This window comes from Rhinoderma darwinii, chromosome 3 (assembly GCF_050947455.1).
Source record: "Rhinoderma darwinii isolate aRhiDar2 chromosome 3, aRhiDar2.hap1, whole genome shotgun sequence".
Classification (NCBI taxonomy): domain Eukaryota; kingdom Metazoa; phylum Chordata; class Amphibia; order Anura; family Rhinodermatidae; genus Rhinoderma; species Rhinoderma darwinii.
Genome location: NC_134689.1, coordinates 310,090,755 through 310,101,301, shown reverse-complemented (window position 1 = coordinate 310,101,301; position 10,547 = coordinate 310,090,755).

Below are 10,547 nucleotides of genomic sequence, written 5' to 3'. Positions count from 1 at the left end.
TTTTTACTGTGAACAAACTAGCACTAGCACATGCAAAACACACATAGCAAGTACTATATCTGACACCCTAAAACCTCTTGCACACGACCGAGTTCAGGCTGTGAAAAACGGTCTGAGTGTCGGCCGGATATCCGGGCCCGACCGCGGTACTGGTGAACGGGACTCCTGGCATCAGAGACATTTTATGATGCTAGGAGTCACTGCCTCCTCACGCAACTGCTGTTCTGTACTGTATCATTTCGTTCAGTTCGGTACAGCAGTTCCCTGGGGAGGCAGGGACTCCTTGCATCATAAAATGTCTATGATGCCTGGAGTACCGTTCACCTGTACCGCGGTCGGGCCGGGAAATGCGGCCGTCACAGTGATTTTTACGGCCCGATCCCGGTCATGTGCAAGAGGTGTAAGGCTATGTTCACACGTCTTAACAAAATACGTCTGAAATTACGGAGCTGTTTTCAGGCGAAAACAGCTCCTGAATTTCAGACGTTTTTGCAAGTGCACGCGTTTTTCGCGGCGTCCATTACGGACGTAATTGGAGCAGTTTTTCAATGGAGTCAATGAAAAACGGCTCCAATTACATCCCAAGAAGTGACATGCACTTGTTTGACGCGGGCGTCTTTTTACGCGCCGTCTTTTGACAGCGACGCGTAAAATGACACCTCGTCTGAACAGAACATCGTAAGACCCATTGCAAGCAATGGGCAGATGTTTGCAGACATATCGGAGCCGTCTTTTCAGGCGTAATTCGAGGCGTAAAACGCCTGAATTCCGTCTGAAAATAGGCCATGTGAACATACCCTTAGGGTTTATTTAGACAAATGTGTAATACGTCCGTGCAACGCGCGTGATTTTCACGCGCCTCGCACGGACCTATGTTAGTCAATGGGGCCGTTCAGACAGTCCGTGATTTTCACGCAGCGTATGTCCATTGCGTGAAACGCACGCCATCTCCTATATTCGTGCGTTGTTCACGCATTACACACCCATTGAAGTCAATGGGTGCATAAAAATCACGCGCATCACACGGAAGCACTTCCGTGTGACGCGCGTGATTCGTGCAACAGCAGTAAAAAGTATGAATGAAAACAGAAAAGCACCACGTGCTTTTCTGTTTGCAAACATACAAACAGAGTGTCATAATGATGGCGGCTGCGCGAAAATCAAGCAGCCAAGCATCATACGAGGGTGACACAAGGAGCTGTTAAATACATTTTGCGTGCGCAAAACGCCGCGTTTTTTGTGCGCGCAAAAGGCACACGCTCGTGTAAATCCGGCCTTAATCTCAGGTCAGGAATTCTTAAGGAGAGACAGACCAATCAGGTCGCTCTCCCTAAATGAGCTACAGTCACATCAGTGTGATCGTCTGACCTACCCTGATGATTCAGCTCTGCAGCAGTTGTCTCAACAACTGCCCCATCTACTGGTCAATAACTAGGAAATGAGGAGCATGCAGGAATAGACCTGCTGCTCGTAACACCAACAAGCTCATATAGATGTGATAAGCGCTGTTTATATACGGTACTTTTGGCCATATAGTGTATATGGTATTGAGCAGAGTCCAGCAGTAACAAAATAACATGGAAACTAAGCCGCAACTTCCATGTCCTTTGGCTGTTTCTAAAGCAAATTTGGTCAAAACCAGAATGTCCAATTGCAATCTACAATGGCTAGACTTGAATCTAGCATTAAATTCTATGGTTACCAGTGCTGGGGTGTTAAAGGAGGACCAGTTAAGCCTTATTCACGCGAACATGTAATACGTCTGTGTGACGGCCGTTAAAACAACGGCCGTCACACGGACCTGTTTAATTCAATGGGGCCGTTCACATGGCCGTTGTTTCAACGGACCGTGTGAAGGGTCCATTAAAAAATAGGACATGTCCAATTTTTTGGCGCTTCACACATCACTTCATGGATTCTAGTCTATGGTGGATGCGTGATAATGCGTCCAGCAGGGAACAGCACGGATGCACCTCGGACGTGAAAAACTGCAGTTTCTCACATCCGAGGATTCATACGCTCGTGTGAATCTAGCCTTATAGTCTCCATGACGCCACCCTCATCCCTGTACCATGGTTTTTAAATTCCATAGAAGCCCAAGTACCTAAGTACTCTATGTTTTTGGAGTGTTATGAGCACAGGAAAATATGCACTCTCCATGTAGATATTAATTTAATCAAAATCCAATCCACTGTAAGGGTATGTTCACACGCGGCAGATTTTTGTAGAAATGTCTGTGACTGAAAACGTGTTCTATTTGAATATCTGGTTGTTTCTGCAGCATGTGGTTGATTTTTGCAAACCCCACTTTTCTGTTCAGAAACCAGTTATAATTATTGTATTTGGGGAGATTGATAAGCCATGCTACTTTATTCAAAAAATATTGTTTGTGTTGTTAAAGTTGATGGCAGACCCCATAAATGGTGCTTTTTAATGCAAATGCATCATGCATCAAAGTTTTTTTTGTTGCCATGCAATAAGATGATGCCCATTTGGCAGCATGGCCTGAGGGCCCCATGTGGTCTATTTCTACCTGGTGTGCAGCCCCGACATGAAGGCAAAACCATATGCAGCTGCCTATCCCAGGATAATATCAGTAATGATGACTCCTGTACTCTTGTAGTGCTCTGCCTAGCTAGAAAGAGCAAAAGGGCCACTTTGCTTTCTCCACTATTAGGGTATGTTCACACGGCAGCGTCCGTAACGGCTGAAATTACGGGGCTGTTTTCAGGAGAAAACAGCACCGTAATTTCAGCCGTAATGGCAAGTTGAGGCGCTTTTTGCTGCGTCCATTATGGATGTTAAATGGAGCTGGTTTTCCATGGAGTCCATGGAAAATGGCTCTGTTTACGTCTGAAGAAGTGACAGGCACTTCTTTGACGCGGGCGTCTTTTTACGCTACGCCTTTTGACAGCGGGGCGTAAAAAAATGACCGTCTGCACAGCACATCGTAAGACCCATTCTATTGAATGGGCAGATGTTTGCCAACGCTATTGAGACGCTATTTCGGACGTAATTCGGGGCAAAAACGCTCGAATTACGTCCGTAAATAGTGTGTGTGCACATACCCTTATGGTGGCACTGTGACATTTTTTCAGCTTCCAATAGTTGTGTTATGTATATGTAATGAGTGGTATGTGTTCCCTGCTTATGTATTTTGGCAAAAATATCCAGAGAACTTTTTTACGAACAGTCAAAATCAATTTTTAGCTAATTAAAATATATGAATAAAATGGATACCACAAATATAGCTTTGTAAAAAAAAAGTAAAATATGTGTATTTGCTTACCCCTTGATCTGGCTGAATGTGATGTGTCGCCCTTAGATGGAGGCATGGGACACATTATGAGCTCACAGAATATGGCAGTTTGACACAAATGTGCTATAAAATGCTCACCGACAATCCTGCTGAATACCCCGGCCAATATAGTGAGGAGAAAACGGGAATGCTGGAACTTGGAGTTGTTGATTTCAATAGTCGAAGCTCAACACTAATTCTTACCGTGCTGAGCAAAATGTGTGGATCGTGTTTTTTTAATGTAAATATGACTACCGGCCTCAGCTTCTTTCCATTTTGTCTTGCATATGACAGAATAAAGTTCTTTAAAAAAAAATGTTTTCCTTAACAGCATGAGAAGGAGGTGGGTATTCCTTGTAAAGGCTTTGAAATTTGCCGTCTTTGTACTTGAGCATAAACCAGTATCCACTGTTATTTCATTTATTTTAATTGCAGTTTAGCTGCATACGCGGAGCACCGTCTCTCCCAACACGTGTGAGATAAGCTAGTCAAAGATTTTGATTGTTAGAACATGAGCTATGTGTTTAGTTGAAAGTGATATACATACTTAGAATAAACTTGGCAAGAGCACTCAAGGAAGAATATTATGTTTTTGGCTGTAGTAAAATCTGCTTATTTCTGCTATGCTTTTTAAAGAAAATATATAAAATGACCAAAAAAAAATGATTATGAAAAACAATCGTTATAATCAACAATGAGAATTTTTTTGTTTAACAATTAATAGTAGGAATCATTAAAAACAAGTGTTTGCTTTCTGAAAGGGTTGTCCAATAAAATAAACATGGATCTGTTTGCTTTTGAGAAATGGCGCCACTCATGTCCAAGGACTGTGTCTGGTATTGCATTATACTCTATTTACCTAATCTTGTACAACCCCGTTAGGCCTCATTCACACGACAGGGTCCGAGTGTCGGCCGGGAAAATCGGCCGTTTTTGGCCAATTTTCCCGGCCGGTTTGCATCCGTTTTGCATCCGTTCCGATTCCGTTCCGGGCCGAGTTGCCGTTTTTACCAGCCGATTTGGACCCGATTTTAATCCGTTTTTTTCCCTGTCCGTTTTAAAATCGGATGAATTTCATTTAAAATTTGTTGCCACACACAGCCCTTTGTAGATAATGCCACAGCCCCCCTGGTAGGTAATGTCACCCAGCCCCCTGTAGGTAATGCCACACAGCCCCCTGTAGGGGATGCCACACAGCCCCCTGTAGGTGATGCCACACAGCCCCCTGTAGGTGATGCCACACAGCCCCCTGCAGGCGATGCCACACAGCCCCCTGCAGGCGATGCCACACAGCCCCCTGCAGGCGATGCCACACAGCCCCCTGCAGGCGATGCCACCCTGTCCCCTGTAGGCAATGCCACCCAGCTCCCTGTAGGTAATGCCACCCAGCCCCCTGTAGGTAATGCCACCAAGTCCCCTGTAGGTAATGCCACCAAGTCCCCTGTAGGTAATGCCACCAAGCGACCCTGTAGGTGATGCCACCAAGCCCCCTGTAGGTGATGCCACCAAGCCCCCTGTAGGTGATGCCACCAAGCCCCCTGTAGGAGATGCCACACAGCCACCTGTAGGCGATGCCACACAGCCACCTGTAGGCGATACCACACAGCCCCCTGTAGGTGACGCCACACAGCCCCCTGTAGGCGATGCCACACAGCCCCCTGTAGGCGATGCCACCCTGCCCCCTGTAGGCGATGCCACCCACCCTGCCCCCTGTAGGTGATGCCACCCACCCTGCCCCCTGTGTAGTCACAGTGTAGTCACTCACTTCTCCTGTAGCTGAATCCCCGGCCATAGAGTCGGGGATTTCGCTGCAGAAGTGAGTCACTTCGCTGTGTCCATATATGGACAGTGTAGTCACTCACTTCTCCTGTAGCGGCATTCCCGGCCATAGAGTCGGGGATTCCGCTGCAGAAGTGCGTGACTTCGCTGTGTCCATATATGGACAGTGTAGACACTCACTCCTCCTGTAGCGGCATCCCCGGCCATAGAGTCGGGGATTCCGCTGCAGAAGTGCGTGACTTCGCTGTGTCCATATATGGACAGTGTAGTCACTCACTTCTCCTGTAGCGGCATCCCCGGCCATAGAGTCGGGGATTCCGCTGCAGAAGTGCGTGACTTCGCTGTGTCCATATATGGACAGTGTAGTCACTCACTTCTCCTGTAGCGGCATCCCCGGCCATAGAGTCGGGGATTCCGCTGCAGAAGTGCGTGACTTCGCTGTGTCCATATATGGACAGTGCAGTCACGCACTTCTCCTGTAGCGGAATCCCCAATCCCCAGCCGGGGATTGGGGATTCCGACTCCTACAGCGACCAATAAAAGATCCTCCTCCTCACATGCACTCTGCACTGTGAGGAGGAGGAGAGAGAGTGCGCGAGCGACGGTAGACCCGGCCATCACTCGGGACACATTCCGGTGATGGCCGTGTATTACCCGGCCCCATAGACTTCTATGGGAGCCGGGCGGCCGGGCACCCGGCTGAAAATAGAGCATGTCCTATTTTTTGACGGGCGGTTTTCCTGGCCGTCAAAAAAAATCGGTCATGTGAATAGCCCCATTAGGGGTCTATTATTCCTAATGCAGCCGGGTGCCGGCCGATTTATGAACGGCCGGCACCCGGCCGGGAATCCCTGTCGTGTGAATCCCACCTTAAATGGAATGTCTCATGTATTTGCTTAGAGATTATTTACTAGATGTAAGAGAAATTATGTGCTTGTTCTGTTTTTTTATTTTTATTTTGTAGGTATTTATTTTATAACTTTCCTGTTGGCAGCCTTGTTAGAGAAACGTTCTTCCTTCCTGTATTGTGTGTGTAGACAGTGCAGCAGGGTGTGTGTGCTTTATGGCAGCTGAAACAAATGGGAGTCAATTGACAGGAGAACAGAGACAGATTACAACCAGGGCTGCCTTAAGCCTGATAGGCTTAGATAAAGGCCCCCAGCAGGTTGTTTCACACATTATAGGCTTAGATACAGGGCCACAGAAGATAGTATCACACCTGATAGGCTTAGATACATGGCCCCAGCTGATAGGCTAGGATGCAGGGCCCCAGAATATAGTATCACACCTGATAGGCTTAGATAAAGGGCTCCAACAGAAAGTTTCACACATTATAGGCTTAGATACAGGGCCCCAGGAGATAGTATCACACCTGATAGGCTTAGATACATGGCCCCAGCAGGTAATAGGCTAGGATGCAGGGCCCCAGCATATAGTATCACACCTGATAGGCTTAGATACATGGCCCCAGCAGATAGCATCACACATAATAGGGTAGGATACAGGGCCCCAGCATATAGTATCACACCTGATAGGCTTAGATGCAGGGCCCCAGCAGGTGGTATTACACATAATAGGCTATGATACATGGCCCCAGCACCTAGTCACACCTGATATGCATAGATATATACTTACCCTCCATGCTCCTGAGTCGGGTCCTTTTCAGCTCCGGGTGCAGCTCTGATTCCTGAAAGTTACATGAGCTGAAGAGGACCCAACTCAGAGGTGAGGAGGCTAAGTATATGGAAAGTGCGGGGCCCTGGATGCGCGGGCCCGAGCCCTGGAACTCGGCTTGAAGGACAGCCCTAATTACTACAGTCTCCTGGAAGAGATGGAGCTGAGATAGTCACTCCCACAGAGACCAGGTAGTAACTGGAAATATCCATACATAGCCTTATCTGTGTGTTGTTACTGTCCTGCCTTATCTAAACCTCCAGCAGTAGACTAGAGCTGTCATCAGCCTATAGCGACTGCTACAGTAGTAAGTGGGAAAATTGCTATATTATCATTTTTTTATGCAGATAATAACAAAAAAATAAAAATACCCCATCAAACATTGCTTATAATAAAAACCTAAGTTAACGTCAGTCATCAGAGAGTTTGTCTCCCGGAATTGACAGTGAATGGCACTGAGCAGTATGCTGTGGGGTGGACAATAAGTGCAGTTCCCCAATACAAATTTTTGCTAAGGTATACCATAGCATTTTGTGGAAATAATTGAGTATTTTTATCATAAGAAATGAGGTCTGAACTAGATTTGCAAGTAAAAGGTTCTAGAAAAATGTTCCAGAACCAGAATTCATGCACTGCTTCTTGGTAAGAATACAGTTTCCCACTGAGGCACCATATAGTTGCACACTATGGGCACATAATACACACCCATTGGGCTTCCATTTCTCAATGTACAGAGTTTGCGCCCTTATACCTAATTTCTTTAGCACCACAGTATAGCAAGCACCCAGTCCCTAGAGATCATCTGCATAATATGGACAATTCCAAGAGTTCTGCCTATAAAATAATGGCCACTATCTGGCTGTGCATAGTGCAGTTGTGTCCATTCTCTGGTAGACAATAATGTTATTGTATAATTAAAATTAGATAAAATAATAAATAACTACACTATATGGCCAAAAGTATGTGGACACTCCTACTAATTATTGAGACGGCAATCTCTATACTCTCGACAAACATTTCTAGTAGTATGGATCATACTGAAGAGCTCAGTGACTTTAAAAGCAGCACTCTCGTAAAATGCCACCTATGGCTGACTGTAAGTGCTATTATTGTGAATTGGAAGCGTCTAAAAGTACCAGCTCAGCCATGAAGCAGTAGACCACACCGAGTACTGAAACGTGTATCGCATAAAAAATCGCCTATCCTGTATTGCATTACTCAATACAGAGTTCTAAATGTCCTGAATGTCATGAATGCATTGAAACAATTCTATGTTGAATGTTTTTATTATTCTTTTAAGGAGCAGATCACTCATCCTTGGGAGAATGGAAAATTACATTGTTTACCATAAGGGAGGGGGTGAGCCTTGAAGAAGGGCTTTGTTTAAATGAGTTAATGTTGTGCCATCTTATCTGCAGTCTCCATTCTCTAGTGAGATAAGAAGTAGAGACACATTAACTTGTGTATCTGAAATGTGTCTCCCCATGTGACAAGGGACAGGCCACCTGGGGGGACCTTGAAGGGTGAAGAATCATTATTAATGCATTGAAATATTCTCATTGGCTGAATCAGAGTCATTATCATATTGTAGATGATTGGCTGAAATCAAAGCCTACACCTTTTCTGTCATCATACTTATATACTTGTTTGGATCAATAAAGATCAGAGGAGCATTTTGAGCATAACAGCAGCATCTGTGTGTTATTTATCCTCCGTGATATATCGATAACCAATAACCACTGAGATTATTTGGACCTGAACAGATGTACTGATATAGGTGTTGGTTGACACACCTACCTAAATCTTCAGTTTAATATACTTTTGGCCAAATCTGCGTCGACAATGTACAACTCTGGTTTTGGCAGATGCCAAGAGAATGATACCTACCGGAATGCAAAGTGCATTCTGTTTAATTTGGCAGAGAAGGTATAATGGTCTGGGGCAGTTATTCAGGTTTTTGGCTAGGCCCCTTATTTCCAGTAAAGGGTAATGTTAATGCTACAATCTAAATATAAATTTTCGACAATTATATACTTTCAACCTTGTGGCAACATTATGGGGAAGGCCCCTTTCTGTTCCAAGATTACTGTGCCCCTGTGTACAAAGCGAGGTCCATAAAGACAGGATTTGTTGAGTTTGGTGTGGAGGAACTAAGAGGCGTAGCTTAGACCTAAAGCAAAGTCTGCAAAAGGGCCCCTCACCTACCACCGTGTGTCATTTATAATATTGGTGTCTTCTTATGTGGCAGAGGGACCTTTGAGACCCCTCAGACACGAGGGCCTGGGTGCGACTGCTACCTTTGCACCCGCTATAACTCCCTGGAGGAACTTGATTGGCCCACACATAGCTCTGATCTCAAACTCATCGAACACCTTTGGGAAGAATTGCAACGCAGATTACGAGCCAGACCATTTTTGCCAACATCAGTGCTTGACCTCAGAAATATTCCTTTGGCTGAATGAACACAATTTCCCACAGACTATTTCTAAAAATCTTGTGAAAAGCCTTCCCATAAGAGTGGAGGTCTAACAGTCGCAAAAAAGAGGGCCCGGCTTCTTATTACGACCCATGGTTTTGGAATGAGATGTCCAACAAGATCATACAGGTGTAGTAGTAATGTGTCCACATACTTTGGCCATATAGTGTACTTGTAATTCTCATCAGATAGATAGGGACTTTACTGTATATAATATTGACACAAAACAAACCATAATATTACATGATCAATGAGATTATCTTGCTCTGGTTACCTACAATTTGTATAGGAAAGTCATATTTTATGCAAAAGAAAAAAGACAGCAGCAAAAAGCCACACGTGTGCTCACCCAATGTTTCTTCCTGGGATCTGTAGTTCCTCAATGGAGTGCAATCAGAAAGGGGGGGGGGCTTGCAGGCAGGCAACAAATCCAATGTAGTGAAAATTTGTAGAAAAAATCCTCAGCACATCCACATTTGAAAATGTAAAAAAAGAGCTTTATTGGAATATGAATTTAAAAGTCCAAAAGGATACAGGTAGGGCGTGTTACCGCTAATGCGTTTCGAACGAAGTGTTCTTAATTATAGCATAACGTAACAGATTCGAAACATGTGTTTTAAAATCAACATTTGCCAATCCTGACACATCTAAATAAAAGCAATGCTAACGCCATTTTTAGAAACAGATTAATTATTCAGCAGAATTGCAATATATATGACCACATATAGAGACTTATATAGAGCAGCTTAAACAGAAAAATACAAAATACTACAAAACGTTATGAAAAAATAGCACAATTTAAACAGGAGTACAATCCAAGTGTATGTCAAACATAAGAAAAATCTGGAAAAAGCAAGGGAAACCAATCTTTATATTGTTAAATCTATTGAGTGAAAATACGCAGCTGAAAATGCATGGATTATATCAATGAATGCAACAATATTATAGCAATGAAGTTATTTTTCGTTTGAGAAAAATTATATCGAACGAAACAAAAATTCCGAACGTGCACAAAGAAGTCTTTCCATGTCCCTTAAGTTTGATAATATCGGGCTTAGGATGGCTCAATGAAAAATTGAATGCATGGATAGACAATTTTTTACAACCTCTGGTCCAACGAAGCCCAGGCTATCTGAAGGACAGTAAAGAGGTTCTCTTTCCAGAACTTCACATGGTCCAATACTTCGTCTTGGCTCACGTGCGATGTCGTGGGGCTATATTCTTGTATTCCCCACGACTTGGCACATCAATCTGTTGAATGTCATTTAAAAAAAATATAGTACATACACTCCAGAATTGCAGGAGTTCATTATAATGTCG